General features: G+C 37.2%; 1 long non-coding RNA gene across 1 annotated transcript in view; it reads right to left on the bottom strand.

The window, feature by feature from the left end:
- Positions 1-287: 287 nt before the first annotated feature.
- Positions 288-21,400, bottom strand: part of LOC309978757 — a 128,012-nt gene continuing 106,899 nt past the window's right edge. Inside the window, exon 2 of the long non-coding RNA XR_014327140.1 lies at positions 288-461. This is a non-coding gene — a long non-coding RNA (uncharacterized lncRNA). The remainder of the gene's footprint in view (positions 462-21,400) is intronic.

The following is a 21,400-nucleotide window of genomic DNA, read 5'->3' as shown; positions in this document are numbered from 1 at the left end:
TTTTCTTTTCTTCCTGATTCAGTCTTGGCAGTTTTGCATTTCTGAGAATTTGTCCATTTATTCCAAATTGTCCATTTTATTGGCATAGAGTTGCTTGTAGTAATCTCTCATGATATTTTGTATTTCTGCAGTGTCAGTTGTTACTTCTCCTTTTTCATTTCTAATTCTAATGATTTCAGTCTTCTCCCTTTTTTTCTTGATGAGTCTGGCTAATGGTTTATCCATTTTGTTTATCTTTTCAAAGAGCAAGCTTAAAGTTTTATTGATCTTTGCTATCATTTCCTTCATTTCTTTTTAATTTATTTCTGATCTGATTTTTATGATTTCTTTCCTTCTGCTAACTTTCGTGTTTTTTTGTTCTTCTTTCTCTAATTGCTTTTGGAGCAAGGTTAGGTTGTTTATTCGAGATGTTTCCTGTTTCCTAAGGTAGAATTTTATTGCTATAAACTTCCCTCTTAAAACTGCTTTTCCTGCATCCCATCAGTTTTTGGTCGTTGTGTCTCCATTGTCATTTGTTTATAAGTATTTTGAGCTTTCCTCTTTGATTTCTTCAGTGATCACTTCGTTATTAAGTAGTGTATTGTTTATCCTCCATGTGTTTGTATTTTTTACATATCTTTTCCCATAATTGATATACAGTCTTATTGCATTGTAATCGCAAAAAAATACTTTATACAATTTTAACTTTCTTAACTTAACCAAGGCTTTCTTTGTGACGCAAAATATGATCTATCCTGGAGAATGTTCCTTGAGCACTTGAGAAAAATGTGTATTCTCTTATTTTTGGATGGAATGTCCAATAAATATCAATTAAGTCCATCTTGTTTAATGTATCATTTAAAGCTTGTGTTTCCTTACTTATTTTCATTTTGGATGATCTGTCCATTGGTGAAAGTGGGGTGTTTAAGCCCCCTACTATGATTGTGTTACTGTCGGTATCCCCTTTTATGGCTGTTAGTATTTGCCTTATGTATTGAGGTGCTCCTATGTTGGGTGCATAAATATTTACAATTGTTATATCTGCTTCTTGGATCGATCTCTTGATCATTATGTAGTGTCCTTCTTGTTTCTTCTAATAGGCTTTATTTTAAAGTCTATTTTGTCTGATATGAGAATTGCTACTCCAGCTTTCATTTGGTTTATATTTGCCTGGAATATATTTTTCCATCCCTTTATTTTGAGGCTGTATGTGTCTCTAGGTCTCAAGTGGGTCTCTTGTAGACAGCATATATAGGGGTATTGATTTTGTATCCATTCATCCAATCTGTGTCTTTTGGTGGGAGCATTTAGTCCATTTACGTTTAAGGTAATTATCGATATGTATGTTCCTATTCCCATTTTCTAAAGTGTTTTGGGTTCATTATTGTAGGTCTTTTCCTTCACTTGTGTTTCTTGCCTAGAGAAGTTCCTTTAGCCTTTGTTGTAAAGCTGGTTTGGTGGTGCTGAACTCTCTCAGCTTTTGCTTGTCTGTAAAGGTTTTAATTTCTCCATCAAATCTGAATGAGATCCTTGCTGGTTAGAGTAACCTTGATTGTAGGTTTTTCTCCTTCATCACTTTAAATATGTCCTGCCAGTCCCTTCTGGCTTGCAGTGTTTCTGCTGAAACATCAGCGGTTAACCTTATGGGCATTCCCTTGTGTGTTATTTGTTGTTTTGCCCTTGCTGCTTTTAATATGTTTTCTTTGTATTTAATTTTTAACAGTATGACTAAGGTGTGTCTTGGCGTATTTTCCTTGGATTTACCCTGTATGGGACTCTCTGTGCTTCCTGGACTTGATTAACTATTTCCTTTCCCATATTAGGGAAGTTTTCAACTATACTCTCTTCAAATATTTTCTCAGTCCCTTTCTTTTTCTCTTCTTCTTCTGGAACCCCTATAATTCGAATGTTGGTGCATTTAATGTTGTCTGAGATGTCGCTGATACTGTCCTCAGTTCTTTTCATTCTTTTTTCTTTATTCTGCTCTGCAGTAGTTATTTCCACTATTTTATCTTCCAGGTCACTTATCCATTCTTCTGCCTCAGTTATTCTGCTATTGATCCCATCTAGAGTATTTTTCATTTCATTTATAGTGTTGTTCATCATTGCTTGTTTCATCTTTATTTCTTCTAGGTCCTTGTTAAATGTTCCTTGCATTTTCTCTATTCTATTTCCAAGATTTTGGATCATATTTACTATCATTATTCTGAATTCATTTTCAGGTAGACTGCCTATTTCCTCTTCATTTGTTAGGTCTGGTGGGTTTTTATCTTGCTCCTTCATTTGCTGTGTGTTTTTTTGTCTTCTCACTTTGCTTATCTTACTGTGTTTGGGATCTCCTCTTTTCAGGCTGCAGGTTCATAGTTCCCGTTGTTTTTGGTGTCTGTCCCCAGTGGTTAAAGTTGGTTCAGTGGGTTGTGTAGGCTTCCTGGTGGAGGGGACTAGTGCCTGTATTGTGGTGGATGAAGCTGGATCTTGTCTCTCTAGTGGGCAGTTTCACATCTGGTGGTGTGTTTGGGGGTGTCTGTGACCTTATCATGATTTTAGTCAGCCTCTCTGCTAACGGGTGGGGTTGTGTTCCTGTCTTCCTATTTGTTTGGCGTAGGGTGTCCAACACAGTAGCTTGCTGGTCGTTGAGTGAAGCTGGGTGCTGGTGTTGAGTTGGAGATCTCTGGGAGATTGTCACCATTTGATATTATGTGGAGCTGGGACGTCTGTTATGGACCAGTTTCCTGAAGTTGGCTCTCCCACCTCAGAGGCACAGCTTATAATAAAGACTGTGCTTATTATAATGTATGTGATCAAGATATGATCAAGGGAGTCCCCATAAGGTTATAAACTGAGTTTTCAGAAGAAACTCTCCAGGCAAGAAGGGAGTGGCACAATATATATAAAGTAATGAAAGGGAAAAACCTACAAACAAACTCATCGACCTATAGAAACCCTGATTTTGAAACCACCCATGAATAAGAATACTTTTTTGGGTACCTGGGAGTCGAGTAGAGCAGTTCCAGCATGCAAATGAAGCAAAAAGTCTGAAAACAGACATATTGAAGAGGGTAAGAAAAACAGCTTCACTTTACCTGTGTCACTCTCTCTGCCAGGAGAGCACAGTGTATTGCCAAAAGAGTCTTACTTGGCCTGTGATAGCTCCCACAGGATAGATGAATGTGAGAACACAGTGGGTTCCTGGCTTTCCATGCTATGCAAGACACTGCCAAGTGACACAGTTCTTTCTCACTCAAATAAGAATACTGAGAGGATTGACAAGACTGGATAGCTTAAGGGAAGCTAGGAGCAGCAAAAACTGTCAGGGTTCACAGTAACTGGGCACAAGACTCAACAAAGGAGAATGGATTCTATTAACATCTTTGCAGACTCCATCCAAGTAACCGTCTCATAAACCTCATAAAATGTATCACTAGCAAATCCACCTCCAACAAGGCTATGTGAATCTCAACTACTTCCTTTCCATAAGCAGTGCTCCACATATGTCAGCATCTGCAGATTATGCATGTGCATTTGCAGATATTGTCTAGGAAAAATAAACAGAATGTTCTCATCGTCTGACCTGGATTTAGAACATCAAGAGAAAGTGTAAAATTTTAAGACTTAACCCTCAAAAGGCAACATGAGGAAGAGAGGATGTATCCATAGAAATAGTCTGAGAGAATTCCAAAATTCCTAGGTGACTGGTGAAGGTATTTTTTTCCTGAAACCAGTTGGTAAACTTTGGAACAGGTAACTACATCTTCAAATGTAAACACAGCAACTTAGGATTTAAAGAAACAGAAAAAAAAAAAAGGAAACATGACAACACCAAAAAACACAATAATTTTCCAGTAACTAAATTCAAAGAACTGGAGATCTATGAATTACCTGACACATAATTCAAAGAGTTGTTTCAAGGAAGCTCAGCAAGCAACAAGGAAGCAAAGATAAACAACTCAAATAAATAAGAAAAAAATACATGAAGAAAATTATAAGTTAACAAAGAGATGGAAATTATAAAAAAGAACCAACAAATTTCTGGATCTGAGGAATAAATGATCAAACTAAAAAATGGAGCAACGAGCTTCAAAAGTAGACTCAATCAAACATAAGAGAGAATCTACAAACTCAACAAGAGGTCATTTGAGGAGGTTGGAGAAAAGATGGCAGAGTAGAAGGACTTGAGCTCACCTTTTCTCACAAAACACCAAAGTCACAACTAACTGCCAAACAACCATCAACAAAAAGAATGGGACCTAACAAAAAATATATTCTACTTCCAAAGACAAAGAAGAAACCACAACAAGATGATAGGTGGGGTGCATTTGCAATACAATAAAATCTCATACCCGCCAGGTGGGTGGCCCACAAACTGGAAAATAATCATATCACAGAGGGTCTCCCACAAGAGTGAGAGTTCTGAGCAGCACGTCAGACTCCCAAGCCTGGGAGTCTGGAATCAGGAAGAGGAGTCTCCAGATCATTTGGCTTTGAAGGCCAGCAAGGCTTGATTTCAGGACCTCCATAGGTCTGGAGTAAACAGAGACTCCACTCTTTGAGGGTGCATACAAGGTCTCACGTGCACCAGGAACCCAGGGAAAAGGCAGTGATTTCAAAGGAGCTGGGGTCAGACGTACCTGCTGGTCTTGGGGGGTCTCCTGGGAAAGTAAGGGGTGGCTGTGGCTCACTAGGAACAAGGACACTGGTGGCAGAGGTACTGGGAAATATTCATTGGCATGAGCTCTCCTGGAGGCCACCATTTTGACACCAAGACCTGGCCCCACCCAACAGCCTGCAGGCTCCAGTGCTGGTACGTCTCAGGCCAAACAATCAATAGGGTTGGAACACAGCACAATGCATCAGCAGACAGGGTGCCTAAAATCATCCTGAGTCCACAGACTAACCTAAACACACCTCATGACACAGCCCTCCTCACCAGAAGTACAAGACCCAGCTCCACCCAAGCAGTGGGTAGGCATGAGTCTCTCACACCAGGAAGCCTGCACAAGCCTCTTAAACCAACTTCACTGACAAGGGGGCAGAAACCAGAAGCAAGGGGAACTACAACACTGTAGCCTGTGGAACAGAAACAGCAATCACAAAAAGTTAGCCAAAATGATATGGCAGAGGAATATGTTTCAGACCAAGAAACAAGATAAAACACAGAACAACAAAGTGAAGAGGAGATATGCAAACTACCTGAAAAATAATTCAAAGTAATGATACTAAAGATGATAAAAGATCGCAGGAAAGAATGGAGACACAGACCAAGAAGATACAAGAAATATTTAACAAAAAGCTAGAAGATATAAAGAACAAACAAAGATGAAGAATACAATAACTAAGTGAAAAAATACACTTGAAGGAATCAATCAATAGGAGAATAAATGAGGCAGAAGAATGGGTAAGTGAGCAGGAAGACACAGTGGTGGAAATCACTGCCATGGAACAGAATAAAGAAAAAAAGAATGAAAAGAAAGAACATTTTAAGAGACCTCTGGGACAATGTTAAATGCACCAACATTCACATTATATGAGTCTCAGAAAGTAAACAGAGAGAGAATGGGTCTGAGAAAATATCTGAAAACATAATAGATGAAAACTTCCCTAACATGGGAAGGGAAAGAGTCACCCAAGTCCAGGAAGCTTAGAGAGTGCCATAAAGTATAAATCCAAGGAGGAACATGCCAAGACAAATATTAATCAAATTGACAAAAATTAAAGACAGAGAAAATATTAAAAGCAACAAGGGAAAAGCAACAAATAACATACAAGGGAGTCCCCATAAGGTTATAAACTGAGTTTTCAGCAGAAACTCTCCAGGCAAGAAGGGAGTGGCACAATATATATAAAGTAATGAAAGGGAAAAACCTACAAACAAGAATATTTTAACCATCAAGGCTCTCATTCAGATTTGATGGAAAAATCAAAAGAATTACAGACAAGCAAAAGCTAAGACAATTCAGCACCACCAAACCAGCTATACAACAAATGCTAAAGGAACTTCTCTAAGTAAAAAAGAAAAGGACCCAACTATAAAAAAGATAATTACAAATGGGAAAACTCACCCATAAAGGAAACCATACAGTAAAGGTAGAAAGTCAAACACACACAAATACAATATCAAAACCAGCAATTGTGAAAAGAGAAGGGTATAAATGCAGAATATTGTAAATGAATTTGAAACTAAAAAACAGCAACTTAAAAGAATCTTGTGTATTTAACATGCCATAACAAAACATTCTGCTAACCACAAACCAAAAATCTACAATAGCTACACACACACAAAAGAATAAGGGATCCAAACACAACAATAAATTTAGTCATCAAATCACAAGAGAAGAGAACAAACAAGGAAAGGAAGAAAAAAGACGTAAGAACAAATCCAAACAATTTACAAAATGGCAATAAGAACATACATATTGATAATTATCTTGAATGTAAATGGATTAAATGCTCCAACAAACAGACATAGACTGGCTGAATGAATTTAAAAAAAAAGACATATATATGCTATCTACCAAGGACCAACTTCTGATTTAGGGACACATACAGACTCATACTGAGGGGATGGAAAAAGGTGTTCCATACAAATGGAAGTCAAAAGAAAGCTGGAATAACAATAATCATATCAGACAAAATTGGCTTTAAAATAAAGATGGTTACAAGAGACAAAGAAGGACATTACATATGATAAAAAGGATCAATCCAAGAAGGAGATATAACAATTATAAATATATATGACCCCAAAAAAGGAGCACTTCAATATATAAGGCAAATGCTAACAGTCATAAAAGGAGAAATTGACAACAAGACAATAATAGTAACGGATTTTAACACCTTACTTTCATCAATGGACAAATCATTCAGACAGAAAATCAATAAGGAAACACCATCCTTAAATGAAACATTAGACCAGATGAACTTAAGTGATATTCATAGAGCATTCCATCCAAAGCAGCAGAATACAGCCATAAAATGAAATGAAACTGAGTTATTTGTAGTGAGGTGGATGGAAGTAGAGTCTGTAATACGAGTGAAGTAAGTCAGAAAAAGAAAAATAATTCGATATGCTAACACATATATATGGAATCTAAAATTAAAAAAAATTGTTATGAAGAACCTAGGGGCAGGACAGGAATAAAGACCCAGACATAGAGAATGGACTTGAGGCCATAGGGAGGGGGAAGAGTAAGCTGGGACAAAGTGAGAGAGTGGCATGGACTTATATATGTTACCAAATGTAAAATAGATAGCTAGTGAGAAGCAGCCACATAGAACAGGGAGGTCAGCTTGGTGCTCTGTGATGACCTAGAGAGGTGGGATAGGGAGGGTGGGAGGGAGACACAAGAGGGAGGAGACATGGGGATATATGTATATGTATAGCTGATTCACTTTGTTATAAAGCAGAAACTAACACACCATTGTAAAGCAATTATACTCCAATAAAAATGTTTTTTAAAAAAGGAGCAGAATACACAATCTTCTCAAGTGCACATGGAACATTCTCTAGGATTGATCACATACTGGGCCACAAAATGAGCCTCGGTAAATTTAAGAAAATTGAAATCATAACAAGCAACTTCTCCAAACACAATGCTATGAGATTAGAAATAAACTTCAAGAAAAAAAATGTAAAAAACACAAGCACATGGAGGCTAAATGCAACTAAACAACCTATGGATCACAGAAGAAATCAAAGAAGAAATCAAAAAATACCTAGAGACAAATGAAAATATGACAATTCAAAACCCATGGGATACAGCAAAAGCAGTTCTAAGAGGGAAGTTTCTAGCAATAAATTCTTACCTCACAAAGCAAGAAGAATCTCAAATAAACAACCTAACTTTACATCTAAAGCAACTAGAGAAAAAAACAAAACCCAAAGTTAGTAGAAGAAAAAAAATCATAAAGATCATAGCAGAAATAAATGAAATAGAAATATGGAAAACAACAGAAAAGATTAATAAAACTAAAAGTTGGTTGTTTGAAAAGAGGAACAAAACTGATAAACCTTTAGACAGACTTATACAGAAAAAAAGGGAGAGGGCTCAAAGTAAAAAGTACATATATACAAATGAAAAAGGAGAATTTACAGCTGACTCCAAAAATAAAATAAAATAAAATTACAAAGGATCATAAGAGACTACTACAAGCAACTATATGACAATAAATTGGACAACCTAGAAGAAATGGAGAAATTCTTGGAAAGGTACAGTCTCCCAAGACTGAATCAGGAAGAAATAGAAAATATGAACAAAGAAATCACAAGTGCTAAAATTGAAAGTGTGATGTAAAAACTCCCAACAAACAAAAGTCCTGGACCAGATGGCTTTGTGGACAAATTCTATCAAACTTTTAGAGAAGAGTTAACACCTATCCTTCTGCAACTATTCCAAAAAATTGTAGAGCAAGGCACACTTCTGACCTCATTCTATGAGGTCACCATCTCCCTGATACCAAAAACAGACACATACACTAAATCCCCTACATATGAACGAGTTCCATTCTGAGAGCACGTTCTTAGATCCAATTTGTTCATAAGCCCAGCAAAGTTAGCCTAGGTACCAAAGTAACAATAGCTGCTATACAGTACTGTACTGTAATAGGTTTATAATACTTTTTACACAAATAATGCATAAAAAACACAAAAATAAAGAAAACATTTTTAATTTTACAGTACAGTACCTTGAAAAGTGCAGTAGTACAGCACAACAGCTGGCATACAGGGACTGGCATCGAGTGAACAGTCAGGAAGAGTTATTGACTGGAGGATGGAGAGGAGGTGGGAGATGGTAGAGCTGAAGGATCATCAGCAAAAGGAGATGGAGGGCAAGCTGCAATTTCACTCACGCCTGACATTGATGGCACATGTCCAGGTTCCTTGCTGCATTCAATTCAATCTACCCACTTGAAAAAAATAATCCAGCAATGTCTGGGTAGTAGCTCTGTTTCTCTTCTCATAAATGACATGGTAGCAATGGATTGCATTCTGAACGGCTGCTGCAATCTTCGTGTACTGTTCTATATTCGGATCTTGTGCCTCAAAACCTAACAGTGCCTCCTCAAATAAAGAAAATCACCTTGCCACTTCCTGCATCATGAATCTCTTCAGTGCTTCAGTTACTCCTTCCTCTTGTCTCTCTTCATCCTTTTTCGGGGCCTCCAATTCCATCAGGTCTTCATTAGTAAGCTCCTCGTGTTTCACAGCAAGGAGTTCAACATAGTTATCCTCTTGCAGATCTAGCTCCAGCTTCTCACTGAGAGTCACTAAGTTGCTGAAGACCTCTTTGGACTCCTCATCCACCTTCTCAAATCCATGAAAGTCATGAACAAACTGCAGGCAAAGTTCTTCCAAACCCCATACATGGTGATGGCCGTAACCTCACCTCAAGCAAAGTCAATGATTTTTTATGGACTTGTAGATGTTATAGTCTTTACAAAAGTGTCACAAGGTTGTTCCTGATTTGTCACTCACCTTTACCACCTGACAAAAAAAGTGTGACGTAAATAATATTTCTTGAAAATCGCTATAACTCCCTTGTCCATAGGTTGGATGAGCAACGTAATATTTGGTGGCAGATATACTACTTTGATGTTGGGATAAAAGTCATCCATGAATGGGGTGTAGCCTGGAGCATTGTTGAGAAGCAAAAGAATGTTAACGGGACGTCCTTCTCCAAGAAATATTTATCTACCTCCAGGAAAATGTGGTGGAAAAACCAGTCCTGGAAAATGGACTGTGTAACCCAGGCTTTGGGGTTACACTTACAAACAACAGGAAGAGAGCCATTACCTATGTTTTTAAGGGCTCTTGGTTTCTCTGAATGATAAACTAAGAGAGGCTTCAGCTTCATATCCCTGGAATCATTGTCACCAAACAAAAGAGTTAGCCTATCCTTTACTGCTTTATAACCTGACATCAACATTTCCTCCTTACTGATGTTTTTCCTGAAGTGCTTCGGGAAATTCCTGGGCAGCTACGATATCTGCACCCACTGCCTCACCACTTACTTTCATGTTGTGATGGTTGGCCCTAGCCTTGAACCAGTGAAACCAGCCATGGCTGGCATTAAAAAATGTGCCTTCTGATTCTTCACCTTGTTTATTCTTCAAGTCTTCATAAAGGTTTTTAGTTTTCTCTTGAATCATCATTAAGTGGAGTGGGACTTGACAATAATGCTGATTCTGAATCCACACACTGAGAAGTTTCTCCATCTCCTCCATCATTTTTCCACCCTTCTTTGATACTACTGCTGATGTCATCAGCATAGCAGCCATCACATATTCAATGATCTTCTCCTTGTTCTTTAGAATCATGCTGATGGTTGAACAATTCATGTTATAAGAACAAGTGATGGGAGGACCTTCAAGATGATGGAGGAGTAAGATGTGGAGATCACCTTCCTCCCCATAAATACATCAAAAATATATCTACATGTGGAACAACTCCTCCAGGACACCTACTGAACACTGGCAAAAGACCTCAGACTTCCCCAGAGGCAAGAAATTCCCCATGTATCTGGTTAGGAAAAAAGAAGAAACAGGACAAAAGAATAGGGACAGGACCTGCATCACTTGGAGGGAGCTGTGAAGGAGGAAAAGTTTCCACACAGAAGGAAGCCCCTTCACTTGTGGAGATGGGTGTGTGTGCAGTGGGGGGCGAAGCTTTGGAGCCATGGAGGAGAGCACAGCAACAGGGGTACAGAGGGCAAAGTGCAGAGATTCCCACACAGAGGATCAGTGCCGACCAGAACTCACGAGCCTGAGAGGCTTGTCTGCTCACCCACTGGGGTGGGTGGGGGCTGGGAGCTGAGGCTTGGGCTTCATAAGTCAGATCCCAGGGAGAGAAGTGAGGTTGGCTATGTGAACACAGCCTAAAGGGGCTAGTGCACCACAGCTAACTGAGAGACAGCCCGGAAAAATCTCTGGACCTGCCTAAGGGAAAGAGACCCTTGTTTGGGGGTGCATGAGCAGAGGGAATTCCTTCCCTGTCTGCCCACAGAAGGCAGAGCACTGCTTAAATGAGATCCAATGACGGATACAAGCCACGGCTATCACTGTACACTACAGAGAGGGGCATGAAACACTAACGATGCTGCTGCAGCCAACAAGAATCCTATGTGCAAACACAGGTCACTATCCACAACTCCTCTCCTGAGAACCTGTGCAGTCTGCCACTGCCAGGGTCCCATGACCCAGGGAAAAATAACCCTGGATAACACATGGCAAGCCTCAGGCTGTTGCAATGTCACACTGGCCTCTGCTGCCATAGACTCGTCCCACATTCCGTACCCCTCCCTCTCCCCAGCCGGAGTGAGCTAGACCCCCTAATCAGCCACTGTTTTAACCCCCTCTTGTCTGGGGGAAGAACAGATGCCAGAGAGCAACCTACACGTAGAGGCAGGGCCAAATCCAAAGCTGAACCCCAGGAGCTGTGTGAAAAAAAAGAGAAAGAGAAATTTCTCCAAGTGGCCTCAGGAGCAGCAGATTAAATCTCCACAATCATTTTGATGTACCCCACATCTGTGGAATACCTGAATAGACAACGAATCATCCCCAAATTGAGGCAGTGAACTTTAGGAGCAAATGTAGACTTGGGGTTTGCTGTATGCGACTGACTATTTTCAGATTTATATGTTTATCGTAGTTTAGTTTTTACAGCTTGTTATCATTGGTGGATTTGTTTATTGGTTTGGTTGCTCTCTTTTTTCTTAATTACTTTTTAATTTTTTATTTTAATAATATTTAAAAACATTTTTAATTACTTTATTTTTCCCTTTCTTCCTTTCTTTCTTTCCTTCTTTCTTTCTTTCTTTCTTTCTTTCTTTCTTTCTTTCTTTCTTTCTTTCTTTCTTTCTTTCTTTCTTTCTTTCTTTCCTTCCTTCCTTCCTTCTTTCTTTCTTTCTTTCTTTCTTTCTTTCTTTCTTTCTTTCTTTCTTTCTTTCTTTCTTTCTTTCTTTCTTTCTTTCTTTTTCTTTCTTTCTTCCTTTTCTTCTGAGGTATGTGGCTGACAGGGTATCTATGCTCTGGATGAGTGTCAGGCCTGAGCCTCATAGGTGGAAGAGCCGAGTTCAGGACATTTGATGACCAGAGACCTCCTGGCCCCACATAGTATCAGTTAGCAAGAACTCTCGCAGAGATATCTGTCTAAACACAAAGACCCAGCTCCACTCAACAACCATCAAGCTACAGTGCTTGACACCCCATGCCAAATAATTAGCAAGAAAGGAACAGAACCCCACCAATTAGCAGAGAGACTTCCTAAAATCAAAATAAGTTCACTGACACCTCAAAACATACCACCAGACTTGGTCCTGCCCGCCGGAAAGACAAGATTCAGACTCATCCACCAGAACACAGGCACCAGTCTCCTCCACCAAGAAGCCTACACAACCCACTGAACCAACCTTACTCACTGGGGGTAGAAAACAAAAACAATAGGAACTATAAACCTGCAACTTGTGAAAAAGAGACCCCAAACACGGTAAGTTAAGCAAAATGAGAAGACAGAGAAATACACAGCAGATGAAGGAACAAGGTATAAAACCAACAGACCAAACAAATGAAGAGGAAATAGGCAGTCTACCTGAAAAAGAATTCAGAGTAATGATAGTCAAGATATCCAAATCTTGGAAATAGAATGAAGAAAACAGAAGAAGATTTAAAAATGACCTAGAAGAACTAAAGAGCAAACAAACAATGATAAGCAACACAATAAATGAAATTAAAAATTATCTAGAAGGAATCAATAGCAGAATAACTGAAGCAGAAGAAGAGATAAGTGACCTGGAAGATAAAATAGTGGAAATAACTACCGCAGAGCAGAATAAAGAATAATGAAAAGAATTCAGGACACTCTCCAAGGTCTCTGGGACAACATCCAATGCACCACCATTCGAATTATAGGGGTCCCAGAAGAAGAAGAGAACAAGAAAGGGACTGAGAAAATATTTGAAGAGATTATAGTTGAAAACTTCCCTAATATAGGAAAGGAAATCAAGTCCAGGAAGCACAGAGAGTCTAATAGAAGGATAAATCCAAGGAAAGACACACCAACACACATATTAATCAAACCATCAAAAATTAAATACAAAGAAAAGACTATTAAAAGCACCAAGGGGAAAGCAACAAATAACATACAAGGGATCACCATAAGGTTAACAGCTGATTATTCAGCAGAAACTCTGCAAACCAGAAGGGAGTGGCAGGACATATTTAAAGTAATGAAAGGCAAAAGCCTACAACTAATATTATTCTACCTATCAAGGATCTCATTCAGATATGATGGAGAAATTAAAATTTTACATACAAGTAGAAGCTAAGAAAATTCAGCACCACCAAACCAACTTTACAACAAATGCTAATGGAACTTCTCTAAGCAGGAAACAAAGAGAAGGAAAAGACCTACAAAAACAAACCCAAAACAACTAAGAAAATGGTAATAGGAACATACATATCGATAATTACCCTAAATGTAAATGGATTAAAGGCTCAAAGGAAAAGACACAGACTTGCTGAATGGATACAAAAACAAGAACCATATATACCCTGTCTAAAAGAGATCCACTTCAAACCTAGGAACACATTCAGGCTGAAAGTGAGGGAACAGGAAAAGATAGTCCCTGAAAATGGAAATCCAAAAAAGGGGGAGCAGCAATACTTATATCAGACAAAATAAACTTTAAAATAAAGACTATGACAAGAGGCAAAGAAGAACACTGCACAATGATCAAGGGATCAATTCAAGAAGAAGATATAACAATTGTAAATATTTATGCACCCAAAAAAGGAGCACCTCAATACATAAGGCAAATGGTAACAGCCATAACAGGAGAAATCGATAGTAGCACAATAACAGTAGGGGACGTTAACACCCCACTTTCACCAATGGACAAATCATCCAAAATGAAAACAAATAAGGAAACAGAAGTTTTAAATGATAAATTAAACAAGATGTACATATAAGACATTCCCCCCAAAGACAGCAGAATACACTTTCTTCTCAAGTACTCATGGAACATTCTCCAGCATAGATCATATCTTGGGTCACAAATCACGCCTTGGTATACTTAAGAATATTGAAATCATATCAAGTATTTTCTCGACCACAGTGCTATGAGACTAGATAACAAAAACAGAAAAAAAGCTGTAAAAAATACAAACACATGAAGGTTGCGATATGATGATAAACAACGAAGAGATCACTGAAGAAATCAGAGAGGAAATTAAAAAATACCTAGAGGGCTTCCCTGGTGGCGCAGTGGTTGAGAGTCCGCCTGCCGATGCAGGGGACACGGGTTCGTGCCCCGGTCCGGGAAGATCCCACGTGCCGCGAAGCGGCTGGACCCGTGAGCCATGGCCGCTGAGCCTGCGCGTCCGGAGCCTGTGCTCCGCAACGGGAGAGGCCACAACAGTGAGAGGCCCGCGTACCGCAAAAAAAAAAAAAAAAAAAATACCTAGAAACAAATGGTAATGAAAACACGACAGCCCAAAACCTATGGGAGGCAGCCAAAGTAATTCTAAAAAGGACGTTTATAGCAATACAATCTTACCTCAAGAAACAAGAAAAGTCTCTAATAAACAACATAACCTTACACCCAAAGCAATTAGAGAAAGAAGAAAAACAACAACAAAAAATCCCAAAGTTAGCAGAAGGAAAGAAATCATAAAGATCATATCAGAAATAAATGTAAAAGCAATGAAGGAAACAATAACAAATATCAAAAAATCTAAAAGCTGATTCTTTGAGAAGATATACAAAATTGACAAACCATTAGCCAGACTCAATAAGAAGAAAAGGGAGAAGATGTAAATCAACAGAGTTAGAAATGAAAAAGGAGAAGTAACAACTGGCAATGCAGAAACACAAAGGACCATGAAAGATAATGATCTCTCATGATTGGCACCTATATGGCAATAAAATGGACAAATTGGAAAAATGGACAAATTCTTTAAAAAGCACAACCTTCTGAGACTGAAACAGGAAGAAATAGAAAATATACACAGACCAATCACAAGCACTGAAACCAAAAGCGTGATTAACACTCTTCCAACAAACAAAAGCCCAGGCGAATTCTATCAAACATTTAGAGAAGAGCTAACACCTATCCTTCTCAAACTCTTCCAAATATAGCAGAGGGAGAAACACTCCCAAACTCATTCTACGAGGCCATCATCACCATGATACCAAAACCAGACAAAGAAATCACATAAAAGAAAACTACAGGCCAATATCAATGATGAACACAGTTGGGAAAATCTCAACATAATACTAGCAAACAGAATCCAGCAGCACATTAAAAGGATCATACTCCATGATCAAGTGGGGTTTATCCCAATAATGCAAGGATTCTTCAATATAAGCAAATTAATCAATGTGATACACCATATTAACAAATTGAAGGAGAACAACCATACGATAATCTCAAAAGATTCAAAAAAAAGCTTTTGACAAAATGCAACACCCATTAATGATAAAAACCCTCCAGAAAGTAGTCATAGGGGGAAATTACCTCAACATAATCAAAGCCATAAATGACAAACTCACAGGCAACTTTGTGCTCAATGGTGAAAATCTGAAACCATTTCCACTAAGATCAGGAACAAGACAAGGTCACCACATTATTCAACAGAGTTTTGAAAGTTTTATCCACAGCAATCAGAGAAGAGAAAGAAATAAAAAGAAAACAAATCAGAAAAGAAGAAGTAAAACTCACTGTTTGCAGATGACATGATACTACACATACAGAATCCTAAATATGCTACCAGAAAACTACTAGAGCTAAATCAATCAATTTAGTAAAGTACCAGGATCCAAAATTAATGCACAGAAAACTCTTGCACTCCTATACACTAACAAAAATTCTGAAAGAGAAATTAAGGAAACACTCCCAATTACCATTGCAACAAAAAGAATAAAATGCCTAGGAATAAACTTACCTGAGGAGAAAACAGACCTGTATGCAGAAAACTATAACACACTGATGAAAGTAATCAAAGATGATACAAACAGATGGAGAGATACATCATGTTCTTGGATTGGAAGAATCAACATTGTGAAAATGACTATACTACCTAAATCAATCTGCAGATATAATGTAATCTCTATCAAACTACCAATGGCACTTTTCACAGAATTAGAACAGAAATTTCACAATTTGTATGGAAATTAAAAAGGCCCTGAATAGCCAATGCAATCCTGAGAAATAAAGTGGAGCTGGAGGAATCAGGCTCCTGGTCTTCAGAATATACTACAAAGCTACAGTCATCAAGACAGTATGGTACTGGCACAAAAAGAGAAATATAGATCAATGGGACAGGATACAAAGCTGGGAGCTAAACCCATGCACATATGGTCACCTTATCTTTGATAAATGAGGCAAGAATAAATGAGGCAAGAATATACAGTGGAGAAAAGACAGCCCCTTCAATAAGTGGTGCTGGGAAAACTGGACAGCTACATGTAAAATAATGAAATTAGAACACTATCTAACCCCATACACAAAAATAAACTCAAAATGGATTAAAGGCCTAAATATAAGGCTACACACTATAAAACGCTTAGAGGAAAACACTCTGACATAATTCATAGCAAGATCCTTTTTGACCCATGTCCTAGAGAAATGGAAATAAAAACAAAAATAAACCAATGGGACCTAATGAAACTTAAAATCTTTTGCACAGCAAAGCAAACCATAAACAAGATGAAAAGGTAATGCTCAGAATGTGAGAAAATATTTGCAAATGAAGCAACTGACAAAGGATTAATACCCAAAATATACAAGATGCTCATGTAGCTCAACATCAAAATAAATAAATAAACCAAATCCAAAAATTGGCAGAAGGCCTAAATAGACATTTCTCCAAAGAAGATATACAGATTGCTAACAAACACATGAAAGGATGCTCAACATCACTAATTATTAGAGAATTGCAAATCAAAACTACAATGAGATATCACCTCACACTGGTCAGAAAGGCCATCATCAATAAATCTACAAACAATAAATGCTGGAAAGGGTGTGGAGAAAAGGGAACCCTCTTGCACTGTGGGTGGGAATGTAAGTTAATACAGCCATTATGAAGAACAGTATGGAGGTTCCTTAAAAAACTAAAAATAGAGCTACCATATAACCTAGCAATCCCACTACTGGGCATATACACTGAGAAAACCGTAATTCAAAAAGAGTTACGTACCAAAATGTTCATTGCAGCTCTATTTACAATAGCCAGGACATGGAAGCAACCTATGTGTCCATCAACAGATGAATGGATAAAGAAGATGTGGCACACATATACAGTGGAATATTACTCAGCCATAAAAAGAAACGACGTTGAGTTATTTGTAGTGAGGTGGATGGACCTAGAGTCTGTCATACAGAGTGAAGTAAGTCAGAAAGAGAAAAACATACCATATGCTAACACATATATATGGAATTTAAGAAAAAACAAAGTCATGAAGAACCTAGGGGTAAGATGGGAATAAAGACACAGACCTACTAGAGAATGGACTTGAGGATATAAGAAGGGGGAAGGGTAAACTGTGACAAAGTGAGAGAGTGACATGGACATATATACACTACCAAATGTAAAATAGGTAGTTGGAAGCAGCCACATAGCACAGGCAGATCAGCTCGGTGCTTTGTGACCACGTAGAGGGGTGGGATAGGGAGGGTGGGAGGGAGGGAGATGCAAGAGGGAAGAGATATGGGAACATATGTATATGTATAACTGCTTCACTTTGTTATAAAGCAGAAACTAACACACCAATGTAAAGCAATTATACTCCAATAATGGTGTTAAAAAAGTAAAAAAATAATAAAATAGGAGGAATCCACCTACCCAAATTCAAGACATTATTTGGCTACAGTAATCAAGATTGTGTGGTATTGCTAGACAAATAGATACACAGATCAATGGAAAAGAACAGAGAACACAGAAATAGATGCACACAAATATCCCCAACTGATGTTTTGACAAAAGTTCAAAAGCAATTCAAGGGAGGATAGGTGGTCTTTCAACTTATTGCTGAAAGAATGACATATCTAGGCAATAAAATAAACCTTGATCTCAGTCTTACTGCTAACACAAAATTAACTCAGAATGTATCAAAGACTTAAAGGTAGAATGTGAAGATATTAACCTTTTAGAAAATAAATGAGAAAATCTTCAATATCTTGGACTAGACAGAATTGTTAGACTTGATACCAAAAACATGATCCATAAAAGGAAAAATTAATAAGTGGACTTCATTAAAAATAAAATGTTTTACTGTGCACAGGACTCTATTAAGAAGACGAAAGGACAAGCTACAGAGTAGGATAATCAAGCCACATATCCAACAAAATATCTAGAATAAAGAACTCTCAAAACTCACCAATACAAAATCAAGCAATCTGATTAAAACATGGGCAAAAGACATGAAGAAACATTTCACAGAAGACATACAGATGGCAAATGAGCACATGAAATGTTATTTAACATCATTAACCATTAGGAAATGCTAATTAAAACCACAATGAGATACTACTAAACACTTATCAGAATGACTAAAATAAAAATTAATGACAAGACCGAATGCTGGTGAGGATGCAGAGATACTGAATAATGTTATATTACTAGTGGTGATGAAGAACACTGCAGCCACTCTGGTACTCTTGGCAGGTTAAAACAATAATAACAACAAAAGAAAACACCTTAACGTGTAACTACCATGTGTCTCAGAAGTTATACTTCTGGACAATTATCCCAGAGAAGTAAAGATCTACGTTTACACAAAAACAGGTACCCAGATGTTTATAGCAGCTCTATTCATAATAGTACAAAATTGGAAGCATCTAGATGTCCATCAGTGGATGAATGTTTAAAAAAACTGGCACATCGCAATAAAAAGTATTAAACTATTGACACCTTACAACAACCTGGATGAATATCCAAAGAATTATGCTGAGTAAAAAAGCCAACCCCAATACATTACATATTTGATGTTTCCATTTATTCAACATGCTTGAAATTACAAATTATAGAAATGGAGAACAGATCATGGTTGCGAAGTTTATTAGGAGGTGGGAGCACCAGAAGGGAGATAATGTGGTTATAAAAGAGCAACATTAGGGATCTTTGTGGAGATGAAAGTGTTCCAGATCTTGACTGTATCAATGTCAATATCCTGCTTGTGATATTCAACTACACTTTTGCAAGATGTTTCCTTTAGGGAACTGAATAAAGGATTCAGAGAATAATAATAAAAAAAACCAGTATGATACTGGCATAGAAACATGTATACATGAATGGATCAGGATAGAAAGTCCAAAAGTAAACCCACACACCTATGGACAATTAATCTATAATAAAGGAGGCAAGACTATACAATGGAGAAAAGACAGTCTCTTCAGTAAGTAGTAATGGGAGAACTGGACAGCTACATGTAAAAGAATGAAATTAGAACACTATCTGACCCCATACACAAAAATGAACTCAAAATGGATTAAAGACCTAAATGTAAGACCAGATACTATGAAACTGTTAGAAGAAAGCATAGGAAGAACACTCTTTTACATAAATCACAGCAAGATTTTTTTCAATCCGTCTCAGAGTAATGGAAATAAAAGGAAAAATAAACAAATGGAACCTAATTTTATTCAAAAGCTTTTGCACAGCAAAGGATACCATTAAAAAAAAACAAAAAGACTATCCACAGAATGGGAGAAAAGATTTGCAAAAAATGTGACCCACAAAGGATTAAGCCCCCAAATATACAAAGAGCTCATACAGCTCAATATCAAAAAAAAAAAACCTCAATCAAAAAATGAGCAGAAGATCTAAATAGACATTTCTCCAAAGTAGACATACAGATGGCCAAAGAGTACATGAAAAGATGCTCAACCTCACTAATTATTAGAAAATGCAAATCAAAACTAAATTGGGGTAACACGTCACACCAGTCAGAATAGCCATTATCAAACAAAAAATCTACAAAACTTAAATGCTGGACAGGATGTGGAGAAAAGGGAACACTTCTACACTGTTGGTGGGAATGTAAATTGGTAAAGCCACTATGGAGAACAGTATGGAGGTTTCTTAAAAAGCTAAATATAGAGCTACCATATGATCCAGCAATCCCATTCCTGGGCATATATTCAGAAAAAAACATAATTCAAAAAGATACATGCATGACAATATTTATTGAAGAATAATTTACAATAGCCAAAACATGGAAGCAACCAAAATGTCTCTTGACAGATGAATGGATAAAGAAGATGTGTTACATATATACAATGGAATGTTACTCAGCCATAAGAAAGAATTAAATAAGGCCATTTGCATCAACATGCATAGATCTAGAGATTATCATTCTAAGTGAAGTAAGTCACACAGAGAAAGACAAATATATCATATCACTTATGTGTGGAACCACAAAAAGTGATACAAAGGACATTAAGAAACCCCATGAAAACAGAAGAAATTATGAAACTCACTGGTAAAGCTAAATATATAATGAAATTCAGGAAATGTTTTCTGGTGTTTTGTAAAGTACTTTTAACTAGCATAAAAGTTAAAGACAATAATATTTAAAATATTGCAATAATTTAAATGAATGCACAATCTAAAAAGATATGAATTGAGACATCAATTATATAAAATTTTGAGAGGGAATAACATATACTTTTTGTAGACAACTGACATTAAATTGTTATCAGCTTTACATAGACTCTTATAACTATAGATGTTTTATGTAAGCCTCATGGCAATCACATAGCAAAAACCTACAGTAGGTACTAAAAATATATTTAGAAAGAAAACAAAGTATTACAATATGGAAAATCATCAATCACAAAGGAATGCAGTTATAGAGGAAGAAAGGAGCAAGGACACTACAAAATAGGCAGAAAACCATAAGGTGGCAAGAGTAAGGCTTGATTTATCAATAGTTACTTTAAGTGTAGATGGAATAAGTTATCTAATCAGAAGGTATAATGTAACTAAATGGATAATAAAAGACACAACTATATGTTGCCTACAAGAGACTCACTTCAGATTTAAGGACATACACAGTCTTAAACAAAAGAAATGAAAAAAAAATTTCATGCAAATGGAGACCAAAAGAGAACAGATGTATTTATATAGACAAAATAAACTTTAACTTAAAGCTGTAACAAGAAAAAAAAGATGGTCATTATATAATGAAAAATAGATGAATTAATCGAGGACATAATCTTTGTAAATATTTATTCACCCAATACAGGAGCATTTAAATATATAAGGCAAATATTAACAAACCTGAAGGGAGCAGAAATAGACAACAATACAAAAAAGTAGGGGACTTCAATACCCCACTTTCAGTAATGGATAGACTACTAGGCAGAAATTCAATATGAAAACAGAGATTTGATTAACTCCATAGGCCATATGGACCTAACAAACAGCA

The sequence above is a fragment of the Leucopleurus acutus genome, assembly GCF_964270905.1.
Source record: "Leucopleurus acutus genome assembly, chromosome: X".
NCBI lineage: Eukaryota > Metazoa > Chordata > Mammalia > Artiodactyla > Delphinidae > Leucopleurus > Leucopleurus acutus.
This window is presented reverse-complemented; position numbering and strand designations above follow the sequence as displayed.